This window comes from Pseudopodoces humilis, chromosome 5 (assembly GCF_049639895.1).
Source record: "Pseudopodoces humilis isolate 2021_Gansu_Grassland_sample_001 chromosome 5, ASM4963989v1, whole genome shotgun sequence".
NCBI lineage: Eukaryota > Metazoa > Chordata > Aves > Passeriformes > Paridae > Pseudopodoces > Pseudopodoces humilis.
In genome coordinates, this window is record NC_142204.1 from 21,176,807 (window position 1) to 21,198,169 (window position 21,363).

At 38.1% G+C, this 21,363-nt stretch overlaps 1 pseudogene; it reads right to left on the reverse strand.

The window, feature by feature from the left end:
• Positions 1–3,159: 3,159 nt before the first annotated feature.
• Positions 3,160–20,101, reverse strand: LOC106628399 (BPI fold-containing family C protein-like; annotated as a pseudogene).
• Between the last annotated feature and the right edge of the window lie 1,262 nt (positions 20,102–21,363).

A 21,363-nucleotide genomic window follows, 5' to 3' on the forward strand; every position in this document is an offset into this window, starting at 1 on the left:
ATCCCAAGCTATTTTGGGTCTCCCAGGTAAAATTTAGCAAATTTCACTTAGGGATAAGCAGAGAACAATGTAAACTGTTGGCTGGGGGTGCTCAGGTGCCAGAATGCAGTTTGGGGTGGCATGCTGCCTTTATGGCAGATGGTTTCAGCACTGGTTTTTCAGATGAGGAGGAAACCCTGTGAGAATTCCCAGTGAGAATTCCTGTATTTCCACCGGACAGATATTCATAGCCATGCTTGTATTGTAAAATAAGTAAATTAGTGTGTCATTGGTATGAAAAACAGATGGAAAACAAGTCCCATCTGTCTGAAATTGCTCAGGATAGAGGAAACCATAAACAATATAGTATTTACATTATAACATATACACAGATATAAATACACACAGACACTACAGTGCATATATCTGGTACAAATATATAGTAAAAAGCCCTTGCAGTCAATATTTTCTATTTCTTCTGTTTTCTTATCCAGTTAACCAGTACTTCAGCTAACCAGTACTACTTGCCTTGTCAAGGAGGTGATTTAATCAATTAACTTGCAAGTTCCAAGCAAATTCCCCCAAGCACGGGGCACTTTGCTGGACAATCTGAGTCACTTCATTGTGCAATCCATGAATAGAAAAGGTAGAGACACTTGTCAGTCAGTCAACAAATTCTCATACTTCACACAGATTTAACATTCACCGAGGGGAGTCACATGCATAATAATTTCATTATTTGTGTCTCTGGCAAATGATGATGAATATAACTCACACCCTCAGTTACATAAACCTTTATACATTTTCTGGTATCAGTGAGGGACACCAATCTAATTGAAAATCTCTATTTCTTTCGAGTTCTTCTTCCATTCTTTTTCTAGTCACTCTTCACCTACCAAAGAAGACAAAGAATTGGAAGCCCTGCTATGATTTACTGCTATTTGGTTTCAGGATCCTTTTTTTAGTATTCTATCAGACAGCTGGATAAATAAACTGATTCAGCTCAAACTACACAAGCCATGTTTCTATCCTGAACTGAACTTTCTGTAGTGTGACATTTGTAGTTTTCCTTTCCATACACTTTTAATGTCTCTTGGCTGAATGTCTTTGTTGACACCGATAAAAATAAAAATTTTACAGCTTCCATTTTACAAATAAATATTAGAGGTATGGAATTATTTGGAGACTGATACCCTTGAAGAGCTGCAGCTATTCACAATCAAACAACTTCTCTATGACAGAGAGGCCAAATACAGCCTTGGCTGCAGTGAGCATGAGACTGTCGGGTTTCAGATGCTGGGAGAAGCAAGAAGACAAAGAACAGAATTACAGCCATAGACTTCAGATGAGACCTGCTTGGCAGGATCTGTGGGAAGTTGCCCTGGAGAGCAGAGGCCCAGAAGAGCTGGCTAATCTTCAAGGGCAGCCTCCTCAGAGCATAAGAACTGCCATTAGAATGTTCAGACAGTTGAGCAACTGTGGCAGAAAGCCAGCATGGAGAACATGGAGCTCCTGAGTGAACCTAAACACAAAAAAAAAGCGTACAGAAGATGGAAACTGAGACCAGCTACTTGGAAGGAACACAAGTATCTTGTTTGCACACATAGGAATGAAATCAGGAAAGCCAAAGTCCAGCTGGAGCTGAAGGGCAGTGGGAAAGGTTTCTGTAAGTACACTGACAACAGAAGATGAATGTGGGCATATTGCTCAGTAGGATGGGGGACCAGTGACAAAAGACATAGAAAAGGCCACCTTTACTAGCAAGGCTTGTCTTCTGGCCTGCACCAGCAGGTGCCACCAAGGGGGCTGGAGAACATGAACTACAAGGAGAGATAAGGCTGTTCACTTTAGAGAAGAGAGAGCTTGAAAGGCCATTTTGTTGCCTGCAAATTTTGTAAAGAGACTACAGAGAAAATGGAGACAGACTTTTCTTGGAAGTGTGGTGAAAGTACATGCTGGAAAATGGAAAATACTGATTAGGTACTAGGGAGAAAAATTTACTCTAAATGTAATTAAACAGTGAAACAGATTGTCCTGAGAGATTGAAGAATCTTCATCCTTGGATGGGTTCAAGACTCAATTAGACACCATGCTCAATAACCTCATCTAATTAGTCCTGTTTTCAGCCAGTGTCTGGACTAGATGATATGATTCTATAATTACATGGGAATTCACTGAGCTTTATAGATCTGTTCCCACCTATTGGTGTCCAGTTACAAAGGGACAAATTGTTAAATTCTTACAAAGGATAAGGTCTCACTCCATACACAAAGTTTTGCTAACACTAAGGGAGATAAGTTGAATTATGCAAAAGCTCTCTCTTAATATTAAGAAAATGTATTGGCTACAACTCTAGTGAAAAGAACCTGTCACTCCTCGTCATGCTGCAGCAAGTTTTTCAAAGCATCAATAACAATTAGCTACACTCACTGAACTTAAAAACAACAGATTTGCTTTGTGAAAAGTGCTTAAGAAGTTTTTAGTAAAACATTAAAAATAGTGATGAAAAGCCATGTGTCTAATGTTATAACATTTACTGCCTATAAGACAATAGAAGGAAGACTAAATTTTTCTCTTATTGTTCTTTAAAAGTAAAGGACACCCGCAATGGCTGTGAAGGCTCATCCTCCTGTTGATAGTGAACATCAGTGCAAATAACCAGATGACCCTAAAGAAAGAAAAACATACAAAATTACCTAAATTCAGGTGGGTATATTCAGGTACAGTACCCTGGGACTTGTTTCCACGGTAAGACCCTCAGCAGGGCAGGAAGCAAGAGTGGCTTTGTGCCTCCTAAACTTTAGTTATCTTTAAGCTGTGATGTAGGTTAATACAACTCTCCAAAAGACTGAGCAACACTTACCACAGAGACATTCTGCCCATGAGCCTTCTTAGAGAATGGTCAGAGTAATGAGGCCTCAGACACTCAATGCTCCTAAGCCCTGCTGGGGATAGCAGTGCTGTTCTTGTCATGTTCCCATACTGGCACCCCAAACAGCTGGTGGACCCTTTACAACTTACAACTACTAGGGGTGGAGGGGCTCATTTTGCGTTCAGAGATTGCATGTTATATCTGATGTAGTGAAAGCTTTACTACTGACAACATTTAGATCTACCCACCACTGGAAAATGCACAAATTCACAGGCCTGAAACAGAAGCAATATTCTGTAAGAAGAAATTCAGCTTCTCAACTGATTAATTTTTATTACAGGTCCAGTCAGGCTAGTGTGGGCCAAATTAAGAAGAGGAAGTCCTTTCCCTAGTTTATCTTCAAATAGGAAAAATATAAATACATTTGAAAGTAATAATAAAATGCACTTCAGAAGCATCTTTCTCAAGGAACTCAATTTGTTTGCAATTTCCCTTTAATTAGTTGTTGTGTCTCTCAAGGGAGCTATTATTCATATGTCCTAAAAAGCAAAAAAACGCTGTAAAAATGTTGCATATAAACCTCTTACAATCTCTCAGCTGTCTGACATTGCCTTTGTTCCTCTTCTGGTATCTCCCCCAAAATCTGTTTTCTGCTGTTTTCCATTCTGACTTACCCTCCATCTTTATTTTCTTCTCCACTTGATCCTCTCAGCCTGTGGGTTCCTCTTACTCTCATCTATCCCTATTTTCCTGGATCAAACCCCAGCTTTATTCTTATTTGCTTTTCTAAACATCTGACTTTTGATTCCCACCCTTTCATTCTCTTTCTTTTCTTCTCACTGATAGCTCACCTTTTTCCTCAGCAATCTTCTCACCTCTGATCACCTCAGAGGCACCTTCTGTACCCTCCCACCTGCTCCTTTCTGCCATCATCCCCTTGTTCCTTGTCCCTTACTCCCTGTATCCCACAGAACTGATTTTCTACTCTGTCCTGCCTGTGGCAGCAGGCGAAGCACAAAGGCAGAGGGAGGTGATAAAGTCAGAGATGTTACCCTGAAGCCCAAAGATGCAAGTGTGCTCTGCACTTCCTCAGTTTGGGCCATTGTCTGGTCATGGCTTGACTGTGTCAGGACAAGACTCAAGCCTGTCTCAGCTCTGCTGCCACACTGTATTCAGTGAAAATGGAACCCAAGACCAGTGTTTCGAAAGGGAGCAAACACTTGCTCTATGCCAGGCTCTGATCCATATGGCTGAACAACCAGGATCGAAGTCCAGCACAGAGTAAACCTGTCCAGCTGTCACCAAATAGAAAGAAAACCTCCCATAACTGAGTCTTTAAATCTGGGCACTCCCTTTTATGGCTTCAGTCTTGCTTTCTCTCCAGCTGTGCTTGGGAACTGGCTACAGTCCTTACCATTGATTACTGGAATCACTATTCTCTGTGAAGCATAAGACAGAAAATTCTCCACCAGCGACTTCTGCTGTGAGGGAAGAAGCGCATTTGGTGATGAGTGCCTGATGCCTATGAGGTTGTAGCTTGATGAGGAAAATGGAGGGCTAGGACCAAAGTGACAAGCAAAATTATCAGAGCAGAGCTTGACAGAGAAAATCTCAGGAAAAAAAATATTTATTTTGGTTTAAGTTGCAACTAAACAATGCAAAATATACATGGCATATACAAGTTTTTTTAAATTAATTAAATGGAAGGGGTTTTTTTCTGTATGTTAAGTATCTGGGATGAAATATGCTAAAGCTCATTTCAGCTGGCAGGACTCAGTTCTCAGAAGTGAACTGTTCTCTGGATAGAAGAACTGTCCTGTATCCTCTGCCACTGTGATCAGTGTCCTTTTACTTAAAGAGGTGGGTTGGACTGAGCTGCTACAGAGTCTCACTGAGCATTTCCATGTCTACAGTCTACAGTGAGTGATCTAAACAGTGGCAATTGTATTTGGTTGAAGTGATTTAAGATAATTCCTGAAATTGAGCTTAAGCCTGATTTTGTATTCACTCCAACTACTACACATACTCAATCTAGCTGTGAATTCTGTCTGAACTCAGGCAGACTATGTAACATTTTGAGCGTCTGATGAGGAAAAAACCCCAACACTCTTAGAGGTATCTCCTCTTACTGAAAAGAAAAAGAAAAGCAGAGAATAAAGAGTTTCAAAACAGAAAAAGCAGTGGCAGATGATAGGCTGAAGACAGACCAATAATAGTTCACAATAAGTTCAGAAGAATTTCTTTTATCTCCAGAGGGCTCAGCTACCTTTCCTAGGCACTGAAACCATCAACTTACATCAGGGAAGCCAAGACTGGGGTGCAGCAGGGAGAACTGGAACCTGAAGTAAAAAATGTAAAAGAAGAGGATTCACTAGTAAGACTGAAGGCACAAGTTATGCACACTTGAAGATTCATTTGTGGAAATTCATACTGATTTCACGCTGATTCACATATTTAACTTTGTCAAAGGCTCTTCAATTCCCAACAGCTTTCAATTAAAACTGGCACAACTACAAATGAGATCTAGAATCACTGTCTCTTTCTGGTACTAACCTCCTCCTACAGTCATGTGTAGTCCAGTGCTGTGACTATAAAACTTGGGAAATCAGATTTTTCTGGAATTGTGATTTCCTGGAATGGCTGACCTACACCTTCACCAAATGTTCATTATGATTTGAATAAACTCCTATCCTATATATTTCTAATCATTGTGATTTGCTAACTTTTCCCGCTGATGCCTGTAATGAATCTTTGGTTCACTGTAAATATAATTCTGGGGAAAAACAGTTTTGAAGAACAGGAGAACACATTATTGTGTCAAAAGCTCTAAGTGAGCAGCACCATTACTTCTTAAACTTATACCACCAGGCTCTGATAATTCTAAGTAATTTTCTATTAAATTATAATTTAACTCTACCAGGTTTGATCATTTCCTGTTAAAAAGTCCAGTGACCAAAACTAAGAAAAGACTGCTCACATTTTTCTTTAATGAAATTATAATAGATTAAAAATTGTCATAAATTCTGGAAGTCCAACTCAGCTTGATGTGTAGAGCTGACATGAAGAAACACTGATGTGGGCAACCTGTCTGAAAGTCTTTGCTTCTACCCATCAGGTGCATTTATGGAGAAAGGGGCTGTAAACCCAGCCCACCTTGAAGTGTGAATAATATTTGTTGTAAAACAGCTGAGAACAAGCACAACTGCAGGTAACCACAAAACCAGCAAGATCTAAATGAAATCTAAAAAGCTCTGAGCTTTGATTCAAACTACAGGCACCTTTCTAGTCACGTTTGTTTGATGACATGGTGCTGCAGTGTGTGCTGTGTAGTCTCACTTTTTCCTGCCCCTCTCATGAAGGCGTATGGAGAACTATAGGGACAGTGGTCCTGTGCAGAGTTTGCACTCCAGCACTTCTGTGTATGATGCTCAGACTTTGCATGGCAGCAACATTCAGAGGGTTTTGAGTAAACTACTAAACTTGATTCTCCAACACCAACACAGACAGAAACAGATGCCTTCAACATAACCTTCAGGAATGAAACAGAAGCCTTCAAGATAATAAATAAATTGAATGCTCTCACCTGGAAAGATATTTAAGCTACAGAAAGGGGGAGCATCATGGAGCACAAGAGACATGGTTGTTCCACAATATTATTATATTTCATCTGCAAGATTTTGACCAACCAGTTGAAAGTATCTTGGAGCTCCTATGAGAAAGAAGGTAACTAATCTTTTTCTCATGGCGAAACAAGCACTGCTGGGCTGATACAATGAGTTCTGTTGTATCCTAATGCAGGGATAATTAATGCTTCTTTCTGAATTTTTCTTGGTTACCTCTTCAGAAGTAATGAGATAATCAACTTCTGTTTGCTTATAGTCAAATTGGCTCTGGTACTGGCTGTCTGCAAGGAAAAAGAGCAAAACAGTCTTCTGTGACTGTATGCACAGATAGATACTGTCTTAGATAAAGGCACAAATGCAATTGCTTTTGTGATTGGAAACACATTGTCTAAACTTTCCATGTGGTCAATACATATAGATTGTGAGATCGTTTGTGAATTTGCTGCTTTCTGCCAGCAACTGGGGTTGAGTGAACAAAGTGATAACACTGCCCTGATTGCCTCTTTATCATTAGGATCATTTAAGTCCTTGCATGGCTGACATAATTGGTTCACTTGCAATCTAATGGAAAGATGTCTGGGGACACGCTGAACTATTTTATAACACAGAGGTTAGGAACACTGAGCATCAGACAGTAACATTTTTATATATTACGATTTATTCTTGAGTAATTACTCAACCTCCCACATGTAAAAAAAGGGCTCCCTGCACCTGCCAATTAAATCTGTTAACTCCTACAATGTGTGGTGTGTGTTTCCTTCCTGTGAAATGCCACAAAACAGTGTGAATTTTTGTGGTAGACCAGTATATGCTATTTTATGCTAATCTCTAAGATTTTCAAAGGACCGGGAAGATTACTGTGTGCTTTGTTCAGCCCCAGCACTGAATGTTATCTTCTAGCTCCTTTTACTTACTAGATTCCCTGCAATGATGTACTGGGTGGCTGAATTTGGCAGAACAGCAAACACTTCTACACAGCTGGTGATCTGTAGGACACATCTGTCTGCATTTAAACTGACTTCAGGAGGTGATGTAGCCATCAGCCTTAGCAGCACTGGGTCCACTGCTGCGCAACTCTGAGCAATCTGTGCAGGTTCAAAGAGGAAAAAACTGCTGAGAGCAAAGCTTTTCTCAAGCAACAGTTCCTAAGCTGCATCATAATCAGGTGTTATGCACCAATCCTCTTGTAATGAACTGGTATTAAAAATACTTCATTTTCATTACACCAACTGAAGTGACAAAATTAGCGTTGCATATACTCTGAGTCTCAGAGATGATAAAGCAAATTATGAAGTTTTAAACTCACTGATATTGAACATATATAGAGAAACAATTTAAAGGCTATTCCTGAAAAATGTATTTCAAGAGAAAAAGAGAAAAAGATTGGTATGTCAAAGAAATTAAGGAAATGAGTGACTCCAGAAAAAAAAAATAAAATTATCACCTTCACAATATAAAAAATTTGGAAAAGTCAATAGCCTTCCAAAATAGCCAACCTTTTGAAAAGTAGGAAAACTCCTAGAGGACAAAGCTTCAGTTTGCAATGCAGATTCTGAATTTTATCATCTTATAGTAAATACTGCAATATTTTTAAAGCATTTCATAGTATCTTAATTTCTTGCATCACATTTATAGACTCATGACTATTATTTCTCATTCTCATAATCTCCAGGAGTCAGAAATCAGAAATCTTTGCAAAGAGAAGTCAGGGTACCAATAGCAGAGATACCATTACCTTGAAGAGGAATGAAAGGAGACTGATCTGACAGACGACTACCACTTATTCTTTATAACTGTTTCAAAGACTGAGAGTAAATCTAGCACTCAGAGGAGTAGAGAATGACTAAACTGTAGTATGATATAGTTAGGAAGAGTTATCATGTAAATTTGAATCTTGCACTAAAATAAACCAGTTTTCTTGTCTCCTCCAAGCTTTTGCAAATGAGCTAGCACACAGATTATATCCATAGAAAACATTAGATACTGCTTTTTCTTAAAAGGTCTGTAGAAATAAAAGTACTCACCTCAGAAACAAAACATCTGGATAGGGAAGTGTTTAGATGAAAAGTACTATTAAGCTGTAAACAAAATAAATCAGGTAAATTTATCAGTTTGAAAATTAGGTTTTCCTTTAGCAAAAAACCCCAACACATCCTGTTTACTGCAGTTTTAGATAATACATGTTTTGATTTAGTATTTTCTTGCCCCGGATTGATTTCTAAGGAACCCACAGTGCTCTCTGGGACATAAGAGAGATTTCTCACAGACTTGATTCAGGAGCATGTACCAGTAAACAAGCATTATTCTTTGAAAGGACAGACATGACTTCGGCCTTTGAGACTTTCTCGGATGAGATATGCTGAATATGTGAGTGGCAAGGACTCAGAAATGTCATTTGCCTTTTTGCTGCTAACCACTGTGATGATGTTTACTAGTACCATTTGTGTCACCAGTTTTCATAAAGACCCCTCTTAGCATTGTTACAATTAGCAAAACTTACTGAAAACTCTGACTACAAATGCCACTGTGGAAACTGCCATTTCTGAGAGGTCTTGTGTGTTCTTCATGGAACACATTCTTCAGTGGAAAGCTTAATTTGCTTGTACCTGGTTCTTGCCTCATTCTGCTGCTTTGTTAAGTTTGAGGATTTATCCTAGTTCTCAACATAGCCAATACATTTATCATGGGCCATTGTGCAGCAGATGGGGGCTTCAGTAGGCTTTTTCTTGTCTTACCCTTTTTGTATGTGGGATCCAGCTGAGAAAAGTTTTTTTATATTCCTTTTGCCACTCCTGGCACACCAACTCTGATGTTCATTCTGCAGTTCTTTGCCTAGAGCTGCTGAGAAGTTCAGACTGAAGTCTGAGAGGGACTTTGACTACTTTAAATTATGATAAACTGAACATCATGAGTCCTTCTTAAAAGTGCTACAAGTATGACCCAAATCTATGTGAAATGGCAAACACAATGTGTTAGTCTTCTTCACTGACTATCCATCTTGCTAATATTAGTAATTCTGTTACAGGCAAATCATACTCACCTCTTTGGAGATAGTGATGTTAAAGGCCCTGCTCTGTAGTGAGCCAGTGAAGCAGACTTAAGAAGATAATTGGAGACTCCCAGATATATCATGGAATCACCCTGGTTTGGGAGAGCAAATGGAGCTGGCACAAAGGGAGGGTCTATGTGATCTCCTACTGGATAAACTGTGTCCTGCAAAAAGCCACTATCAAATATTTCTACCTGATACATTTTTATCTGTCAAAATGCAATAGCAGTGGTTGAACAGAAAGAATTTTTCATAGTCTGAAGAAAAGCTTGACATTAAAGAAACCTTGAACTAAGCAAATAAATTTGTGTTATGCCCCGAAAATCAGCAAATTACGGCTCTTTTGAAAAAATACAGTAATCAAAGGAAATCTGCGTGCCATGCTTTCAAAGTTTGAATCTGAGCATTCAAGTGAGTATTCTGAACAGTAGCTACAAGACACACAGAAAAAAGAATTCCCTGGGCCACAGCTTTCTTTTTCTTGTAGCAAAGACACCTTTTTAAATTTAATGCTGAGGATGACATTTCAAGAAAATCTTCAGGCACTCTTGAAAAGCACTGGAAGTTGCTTAGGACAGAGACATAAAAGAGCCTTTTATATCACCTAATACTTAGCCTTGGCCCAGCTGCCAATCCTCCAAGACCTATTTTGGGTGCTGCACAGGTAGGAGACCTTGGTTCAGGTATGCTAAGAAAATAACTATTAAAATGTGAGAGGGTATGAGGCCATGGAATGAAAGAAGAATAATACAGACAGTAAATAGTTACTGACACTGTGAAGGTTAGTAGCTGGAAGATTCAACAGGAAAAACACTGGCATGGAAAAGTATAAATCCCTAAGAGAAAAGGCTGGATGTTGGAAGAAGAAAACTTATAACCATCAAGAATCAGTCTGTTCCAAGGAGCACTGAATAACTTCCTTGACTGACATAAAAAAGCCCTCCTGTGTCCCACTGGATGTCCATGTATTAAAGCTTAGCCTGTGAATCCAAGATAGTGACAGTAGCTGATAAGGAATTGCTTAATTCTTTTAAGCTGTGTATATCCTGCTTGCAAAGTTTTTTGTGTGTGATAAGAGTCGCTTGAACAAAATCAGCTCTGGCACATCTTTCTTAACTGAAGTCTGTTCTGAGAGCCATGGGGATGCTCTGAATTACAAAGACTGTTAAAACTGCTGGAAAAAAATGGGTGTTGCTGAGAAAACTCCTGCAACAAAAGTGAAAAGTAGATAACAAGCTGCTCAAGGACTGTCTGAGAGGAGCCTTCTTTTTGGGTGTGACCTGTACTTATACAAGATGCTGAATCATCTCAAAACAAACAGTCTTGGACTGCAAGCACCAAGCACATTGGGAACCATCTCAGATTATGTATCACTGCTAACAGGTGAAGACCAAGCAGTAGTGCAAGAGATGTGTATCTAAAGAACACTTTTAAGCTGTTAGTAAAGCACCTCTGAAGGATTTAAACTCTGAAATAATTTAATTATAAATAATAGATTTGGTTAATTAAAAAAACTGCTGGTTTCCAAAATAAATCTTGTCCAAAATTCCCAAAATGTCTTACTGGTTTTCTAAGTAAAAATTAGAGAGGCTGAGTAAGACTGTAGTGAAAGAAAATTCACCAACTCAAAAGATAATCAGAAAAGTCTTAGAAAGCATACTGATATTAAAGACAAATTACCTTCAAATCCAAGTTAATGTGTGATTTGAAGACTTCTGGAGGGCTAAGTAGGGAATAGTCTACTTGTGCAAAGGCATCAATCTGGCTTAAAACTAGAAGAATGATGGACAGAATCAAAACAGATGTTATTTACAAAATCACATAACAAACAGTTATTGCTTAGTTAAAGCAAAGAAATCTTAGATTTTTTTAGAAATTATGACTCTGAAGAAGAATGCTGGGAGACGGAAGAATAAAAAGACAGAAATTATTATGAGGGAAAGTGAGAGTATTCCCTTTGGAAAAGCCACTGATTCCTCCTGGTTTAGGCCTTGTTCTCCTGCTGGTCACAACTGAACACACTTCGCAGAAGTTTCTCCCATGCACTGAAAAATCTAGGGCAGAGTCACCATTTTTGCTGTGTTTGCACAAGAGAACTAAACTCTCCTAAATGATTAGAGAAATACTGCTAGATAGGACTAAATGTTTTGGAAGATGATTTTTCTGCCTATTGGTGTTGAAGAAAAGGGATGTTTTTTCACATAGAGAGTGCTTCATTATCAATATGATGGAAGACTTTTTCTGAAAGGCACTGGATGCAGCCTCAGTCTGATTGTTATTTTTGATCAGACTGTGCTGTCTGTTTATCCTGTATAAAAATCAGATGGGTTCAAAGAGAAATGGTGAATTCAAGCAGAGATTATGAACTTCTCAATACAAATATGAATATAAATGTGACAGCAAAGCTTGGAGTGCCCTTGAATCTGAAGTGTTTAATTATGTGCTACATAAGAAAATTATCTCGATGACCATGATTTTCAGTAATATTTGCCACTGTTTGGCACATGACAGATATAGGTCATTTTAGGAGAAAAAAACAATCTACTTACTCTGTTTATGAAAAACAGAGCAAATAACAGAAATATCCACAATGAAAAGTGAAGAACAGGAACAAACTCTATGACTTGAATTATATTATTTACAGGAATTGAATTAATTTGAGTTGAGAAAAAAACCCAAATATTCTCAATCTTGAGGGAAAAAAACCCTAACAGGAACAATAATAAAAAACTGTGGCATTGATTATAGTAATGAAAATCTTATATTTATATCCTTTTTGTACATAGATAACTATTGTGTTCATGTCTCTGCAAGAATGACACAGGAATTGTTACTCATGAAAAAGAAACGAGCTCTGTGTGACATGGTCTGCCTGAAGCATCTTGTTACCTCACTGAACACACGTGTTCACATGTCCACACACCAAGAGCATAAAGGATCAGCAGGAAAATGCTCATCTCCAAAATCTAAAGAAATAACAGACTTTTTCACAGACTGAAAGATTGCAGGTGACTTGCTATGGGTAGAGAAGAAATCTGAATATTGTATATAAGATGCAAGAGTTTTCTAGGGTGTAGTATGGAATATGCTAAGGTACAGAACAATGGCTGTATTTTTCATCCTTCCCTTTTTTTTTTGTACCATGAATAGGGGAATAGCTTGGCATCTAATAAAAATGGCTACAATTTGAGCACTATGAAAATTACTTAATAAAAAACTGCTATCACCAACTCACCCTCATGCTTTCTAAGCAGTGCATCCATCAATTGGATTTTGTATTTGATATTTAGGCATAGCTATATGAAAAGAGAGACAAGTCAGAAATGTAAGGCCAGTGTTTTAACTCCTCCCTTCACTAACTGAAACCATCTTTGCAAACTTACATTTTTATCCAGCTGGAGGAAAGGAAATGGACACCGTGGCTTTCTTACCATGGATTGAAATCTTTGAAATATAAAATCTGGCATACTGGGACATCAGTGTCATTTATATTAACAAGAAGCAATTATAGCAATATGGTAGACTAAACAGTTGACTGGTTTTATTAATTTGAGAGTCTCAGATGAATCTAGGGGGTCTGAGTCTCAGAAGAACAATATAGAAGACAATCTGCAAAGTTGTGAATATTAGTTTATAAACAATGCTCAATTAGCCACATTTTGTCTAAGAGTAAGAAAAAAAAATTTAGAAAATCATAGTAAGAACTGTAAGCATTGTTTCATATTCTCTTTTAAAAGCTTTATTCATAAATTCAGCGTGTCAAAAAGCTTAATCAGTCTAGATCTCCTTGATACCTGCAATCTTCCATTTGCAACCTTGTACTCTGTAATATGGTCAAATGTCAATGCTTTCATGTGCAGTAGGTCTAGTCAGCTCATTTGCTAGCATATGTAGGAAGAAATGTAAATTAACTGCACTTCACACACACAGCAAAGGAGTCAGGTTTTGAACAGATCATTAAAAATCTCTTTTCAGAACCTTAAGTAGTTAATCATATCCTGTAGCTAGATCCATAGAAATCAAAATTTGAAAAGTGTCCCTTTACGGTACAAGCTGTGCTCTTTCCCACAGAGTAATTAGAAAGTTTGCTGCACATATCAACTTGACTTTTACACTATCAATGCTCAGCTGGCAACTGTATAGCAACATGGACTAGTGGCCTGTGCTATCCTCTGACACTTCCAAGAAAACTGCCATAAACAGTCCTGAGATGGACACAGCAATTTCTGCTCTGTCTTTGCTGCTTGGGGAAAAAAAAAAGTCAAACTCAGTCAAGAAAACATCTGCTGTAAGGGAACAATTTAAGAAATGGCCTATAAATCAAGTTTGAAATTACTTCTTGCTTCTATTATCTAAAATGAAGAATGGGTTTTCTAGGGATTAAAGTATTTTAGGGACATGCCTGGTATTCAAAAGTAGATTATATGCAAGTATTTCCAGGACATGAATTTTCAGTGTGATGCAGGATTTGACAGGTTTACAAAAATATCACAAATTCACAGAAACACAGGACATTCCTGTTTTTCATGACAGATCAACGTGAAGGTCTCTGGGATTGCAACAGCAGAAGCCAGTTAGCTCATATATATATATATATATAATATATATAACCCAAGTCTTATTAACAGTGTAATTATTCCACTTTGCTCTTTCCTGTAAGGAGGTTTTCAATAACTCCTTTAGATCTTTACATGACTCCATTATTTTTGTCCAGCCCCAAACCCACTCATTCTCCTTTCTGTAAAAATTCCTACTAAGATATCAACCAAAACCTCTTTAAACCTAAATTCCAGCAAACTTAGGTATTAGGACTATGATTAAAGTTGCAAAAGCTGTAGGCCAACCCAGCAGGATAGAGAGTTAAATGGTTGTTGGAATAGCCTTATAAAAGCCTCATTTACCATAATATAACTAACCCTGAAAGCATTACTTTTCACCCCTTTCACTTTAGAGAAAGAGCCCAGTCCAAGAGGAATTCAAACCATGAGTCTCTCCACTTCCCTCTTAATCTTTTTTTAGGCAAAGCAAAATTCCTGGAAAAAGAAGCTGTAATCCTGAAAAAATTAATTTTTGCCCTAGACTTCCCCTGACCAAATCAGTGTCTAGTATTGCCAGTGACAAAGGCCATCCTATCACCATTACCATTTTCAACCTCCCTTTTTCAGCTCATATACCTTTTTCCTCACAATAGTGATACAACAGAAGAAAAGACAGAGAGGCTGGGGGCACATTGATAGCAGTTTCCAGCCACCAGTCTCACTGAGACAGAATGCAGAACTGCATGTCCATGCTCCTTTGAAATCAGGATGTGCTGTGCTGGGCAATTTTGCAGCCTGGTGATCCATCTTGTAGTGCTATCTGGCTTACAATAGAGCAATGTCTACTGCTGTTACCAGCTGCTCCATTAACCCAAATTGTAGAGATTAGCACCTTGCAAACTTTTCTGATATCCCAGAAGTTGTAGCCCTCCCCACTCCCAAGAAAAGCTATACTATTTAATACCATGGTATTAAAATTCTATTACAAAAATGCTGAGATAAGTGGAAAAATCCATATATAATCACGTCATTATAGACAATCTTGCACTGCACAGGCTTATGAAGCTAGGTCAGCTATTTGTTCCAAAAGACTGTTTGAATTTCACTCAAAAAAATGTTTCAACTAGAAATATTTGATGATGACTTTTTGACTTTTTGCAGGGCACAGTCTTTCCAGTAGGAAATCACCCAGACCCTCCCTTTGTGCCAGCTCTATTTCCATATCAACACAAATTCTGGAGTTTCTGAAGTTCTGAATATTTGGTATTGTGACAGTGCCCTTCCTTTAGTAGGAGCTCTTTGGAAGGCAATATACACTGTACCAGCACATAGATAATTAGCTATAGAGTCGACCTTCCATCTATACTATACGAAGAAAGTAACAAACGTGGTCACTGTAAACAATGTGGTCCTGAATATTCATGCAATGTCTGCACAAACTGAGCATGATAACAGATATCTGAACTGAGACTTCCCAAAGAGACCAGTGGGGTAAAATAATTTTAAAAACCCCATGAAACATTAGTTCTCAGGGGATGTTCCCTTCTTAAGAAGTTTTTTCCAATAGATTATTGTTGGATTGTAGTTAAATGATAAAGCATATCCGACCTGAAAAATAATTTCCCAATATATTTCTTAATTTCATTTGCAATCCTTCTCCTAGAGCCCTCCTACCTGTACAATACCTACCTGTGCATTCTGTACAATACTTACAGTAGCCCTGTGTGTATTCTCCAGTCTGCACTGATTGTAGCAGAAGCCTGTGCCACTGACAGATAAATGCTAGTGCGAGGAATAAAGGAAGCAGAAGTTTCTGGGAAATCTACAGCAGTAATTCCGAGCCTACAGAATACGGAAAGGGGGATTATTAGACTGCATGTCAAAAGACTAAGAAGGACCTCTGATCACTGAAAACCCTTCTGCTAAAAAAGACAAAGTTTATGCTTCAGTAAGAACTTCTTAGAAATCACTGACCCATGTATGTTTTAGGAAAGAAAGACACTTGTACCTTTACTCCTTGCAGCATCCTTGGAAAAAGAATCCTTGATATTTGGCCAGGGTTTTTTTGGGTGGGCTTTTTTCTTTTTCTTTTTTTCTTTTTTTCTTTCTTTTTCTTTTTCTTTTTCTTTTTCTTTTTCTTTTTCTTTTTCTTACAAAAACCTTTCCCTAGGTGAAGAATGAACTCTTTAAAGAGAAATCTTCTTGCCAGGGAAAGAATAAATCCATGTTCAGTCTCAGATGCAATATCTATAAATAAATCCAGGTTGTCCCAATGCTAGCATTTGCTGAAGACCATCAAAATTTTTGTATTCCCATTCTGCTTCCTTGCCTAAGCAAAGGGCCCTGGAGAAGATCAATTTTTCTAAATTAAACCTTACTTGAATATTTCCCTGCCAAAACAAATATTTCTGATATTCAAGGATATTATCTTGCAAATGGGTGTGTTGAATGGAGCTGAACATTGTAAAGATACCACATGTCATCTTATCATGTAGTATACATTCCTCATTGTTCCTTGCTATCTTGCAGAGATCTCTGAAACAACTGCCTTTAATCTGCTTTCCCTGGGGCAGAAGGCACCAGCTACTTCGGTTAAAATCACCATAACTTTCCAACAACATCTCAGGCAGTAAGACTGCCTTTAGGTATCTTGTTTGCTGTGAGTTAAATCAGATTATACACCAGGAAGATTGCCAATTTCAAGAACTATGGTTGGGGGAATGAACTGGGGTTTTGAAAATCATGTAATAATTTAGATTGAAATTGGACCTCAGGAGATTTTTCTGGTTCAACCTCCTACTCAAAGATGAAACAACTCAGAGACTCTGCCCACTTGATTCTTGAACTCACCCAAGAATGCAGACTCCCCAACATTTTCAGCCCTTGTTCTGGTGTTCCCTAGAAGTTTTTCCTAACTGCAGTACTTTTCTTGATGTGACTTATGTCTTTTGCTCATAATTGTTTCAGTGTGTAGCCTTGGAAGAATCTGGCTCCGTGTTCTCTTGGTTTTTTGTTTATAGCCTATTGGAAGGTGGGATTGAAGGCTGTAGAAAGACCTGCTTTTATATTAGTCTCTGTATTTGGAGAACATGTAGCAAACTCTGTAAAACTGTTTTTCTACTGTCTGTTCCTGGTACAAGGATTTTCCTCTCCAATAAACACTTGTTGAGCTCTATCCAGTTAAAATGGTAATTTATCATGTAAATTCATCCAAAAATATTCTGTAAAAAACATCTTCCTGCCACATCAGCCAAGACACATCATCCCCTGCATACATTTTCATCTTATCCCTTTTTTAGCTTTTTTCATCAAAGACAAACAGATTATTTTCATTGCTATAGGTCTTTCATAGTAGCAGATTGCTAATAACACCAATTCTGCCCTCTTTCCCACTCATTTCCCCTGCTGTATCATAGCCATGCTCACACCTGTTTTGCCCCAAACTCTGCTACAAATAATCTGAAAAAAAACCCAAAGTGCTCCTTTCAGAAGCTTTATAAAGCTTATCTCTGAGTGTAGCAGAAAAAGTACTTCTAAAACCAATCAGAAGCAGAGTTAGATGAACCACTAAAATTTTACTCTGAACAAAACAGTGGCTGCATAATTATTGCAATGTGGTAATAAAAAGCTGTTTCATCCTAAAACTTTGGAATTTATTTCCTTTACTTACCTTGAAATGACATAGTTGACCTTAACAACTGAGAAATTCTCCTGCCTACTCCTGCTTGGGAAAGTCTCTTTCAATACTGATAGTTTCAGGAGCTCCATCCCAATCCTCCTCCCTACAAGGGGACATAGGAAAGCACATGCCTTGCAGATTGGATTCAGGCACCTGAAGGCCCAGATATACTGCTGAATAATTTAATCCTAATTTTTAACATAGTTCTTGCAACACTCTGATTCTATGATCCTTACCTAGATCTCTTTCCAACTACAAATATTTCCATCTATAACTTCACTTAGCCTCATGTATAAACCATTTAATCTAAAATCAATATAATCTGTTATGATAATTTTGTCCCCGAGTTGTATTTCATATTCCAGAGCTCAAGTCAAGTTTCTGAAACTTTTATACTCCCTTCACATAATGCGGTTGACCTTAGGAAAAACTTGATCATCACCTTTACCTCAGATTACCTCGTATCAGTTGGATGATAAAGTGAGTCATGAAGTAGCAAGGCAACTCCTCAATGTAGTGGTTACTTAGGCAAAAAGTGTGATATATATATTTGATGTGCTGGTATGTCAAATGCAGAACTATCTGAATTGTTGCTTGTGTACAGGAAGTTGTTTGAGTTTTAAAGACAATCCTCTAAAATGATTTCTTCCCATTTCTTTCACAGTACATATGTTTTGCGACTGCACCTTAACCTTTACAGTCTACTGCAGATGTCTGACTGATTTCCTTACCTTCTTTCCTTGCTTTAAGGAATCTCTACTTTCTTGAATGTTTCAATGCTATTTGTGCACTGATAATATATACAGACCCTATTATCAACAAACAAAGCATCTTTTAATTCCAAATTCCTTGCACCTTTCTTCTTTTTGCTCACTTTTGATTAAGACATATCTAAAACTTTAATACTGAATGCTGTCCTGCTTTCAGATGTTTGTACCACAAGTGTCATTAGCTTTTGACCTCACAATTACTGAATACAAAACACCTGTGTTTTTTTCATCGTGAGGCTCCATAGTATTAGAAACACAAAACACTGAAATTTGTGATAACTCAATGCTGGAATACCTTTTTATAAAATGCATCTTTTATGAAGGAGAAGTAAGTTATGATTCCCTGGGAATTTCTGTCTCCAAAGCAAAATATGGGCTCTCACTGAAATAACTTAAAGCTCTCTTAAGACTGTCAGTGAAGGCAGCCAGTGATCTCAGGTGGAATTTCTCTCAAGGTTCTTGTAGCACGCAAGAAGCATGAAGGCAAGATCTATTGCCTCAGCCTTCAAATCTCACAATAAGGGAAAGGATGTCAGGCATCAAGCTCTTCAAATACAAGAAATGCCTTTGGGAGGAGCACTGTTAATCTGCTTTTATGCAGGGGTGTGCCAACTTGGTCTGTTCAGTCAGCACTTGCAAGGCCATGCTGACTGTCACAAGAACTCCTGAGCTTACACTAAGAAACACCAGGCTGAATTCTCATTTCTAAAGGCATCAGAGATCCCTAGGAAGGAAGGGAGATCCAAACTATTTTGGGTGATTGATGTTTTCCCTGCACTTTTCAACTCCTCAGAAGCCTTTAAAACAATGCTCATACAACAAAATAAGCGGACCTGATCCTTGCTTTCATCTCAGTGGCATAAACCCTTTTATTTTTCACCTCAGAAGTCCATTGTTTACCTGTCAGCATGTTCAGCACATAAATGACAATTAACCCTTAGCATGACCCAGTCTTTGTTGAATTTGTGCCTTATTAACCTTTATTACTAATATTAATTCTGTAAACAACTGAAATTCTACTACATGCCCTCCACACTCATGGAGTAAGAGGCAGTGAAAGTTAGCGTGAATAGAAAGAGTACAGAAAACATATTGTAAGCTTTTTTTTCCCAATTGTGTTTGATTATCTTCAGCTAAATATTGCACTTTATGTCAGGTTTTTGACACTTCAGAAAAAGCAGCAATTGTATGCCCATCTAATCCTGGTTCAAAGAAAGTATGGTAGTATAGGTATGAAGAATGTAGTAGAAACTACTGGACTGTAGGAGAATGCAGTCATTGATAAAGGATAAATTCACACCTGGGATGCACACAAAAGGAAGGAAATAAATTAGGGAAGAGACAAAGAGTGTTTCTGGTGTGAGGTGACAAAAATAATACATTCTATTTCAGTATTCAAGAAGCTTGTTCCTTTGTTGCACCTCTATTAAGAAACAATATTCTGTACATAATTTATGATAAATTAACTACTGGCAATGTTAGACATACCACAGTTCAGCTCCTTCTGAGTAATCCTCACTTTAAGACCAGAATTAGCCTCAAGCCTCAAGGACAGCCAACACAGCTGGAAAAAATACCATGTCTTTAGCATCGTCTCACCTTTGTCACAGATCTGTTAACAACATATATGATACAAATGCTTTCATAAATTATTCATACCATGAGTTGCAAAAAAATCTGTATCCAGGACTTCCGTCAATGAAATTTGGTCACGGATGGATAGCCAAGAGAACTTTAGTTAATGATTTTATTGCACCAAGCCATCATTGTGGGAGCCAGCACAGATTTCTGATTCCTTGGATATCACTTTGGCAGGCACTAGCTATTGGTGAGACTGCATGGTTCTGCTCCAGTACTCTATCCTTTCCCCATACCCATGTCTTGGCTATTTTATTTTACCATCTGTCCTACCAACTGCAGAGTGAGCATGACAAAGAGATCCCAGTCAAGCAGGAGCAGGCCTGTCTTCCTCTATAACACCACTTTCTTTTTATACACCCTAGGATACACTGGATTTGAGAGTTCCAAAGTTTTCCAATGAATCTGCAGGTCAATTACCAGTTACCTAAAATAAGGTAGGCCAGACACTGGCCTACATGAGATTGACTAAATGAGATGATGTGAGAAGGGAATGCAAGGGTAAATTCAAAGCATGTGTGAGAATTACATGGTGATCACAAAGGAGTAGAGAAGGATTTTCTGGCATGAGAATGCAGTGGTGTGCTTGAGTGCAAAGCCGGCTCTGAGCCACTGCATGGTGGCACATAACCACCCAACAGATTCACAAAAGCTGAGACAAATTGCTTCTTTCTGTGACATATCTCTACTACTTAAGTACAGCTTCTTCAAAACTCTTGTATTGATCCTGATTTTCACTACCAATGACAGCTACTGCTCAGTTTATTAGAAATAACAATACTGTTTCTCAAGACAACTTCAAGTCTTCCCAGTGCTCCATTAGAAAGTTTTTCATTAGGGACCTAAAATAATTTTATGCTGGGCTTACCACAGAGGGGAGTGCTACATCCTTTTCTAAGACATATGATTGTGATCATGATACCTGCCTATGTATAAAATCATGCTAATTAATCAGTAGCAACAGGTGTTGCTAGTTTCCCAGTAATTTGGAGTCCGTAGTCATTCCTGGATTTCTAACAAGCTCATACTGTCTTGGACAATTTATTCCATTATCTGCTAAAAATCATATAAATGTGCTTAAAACCAGCACAAACCCCTCCACCAAAAAACCCCACACCCCAACACCCCTTGTTAGTCTTCTGTATTGAACTTAGTATTACCAGGTCAGACTCCAAATGGTTGCAAATCTATGTTCTACCCAGCACCTCATAAAAA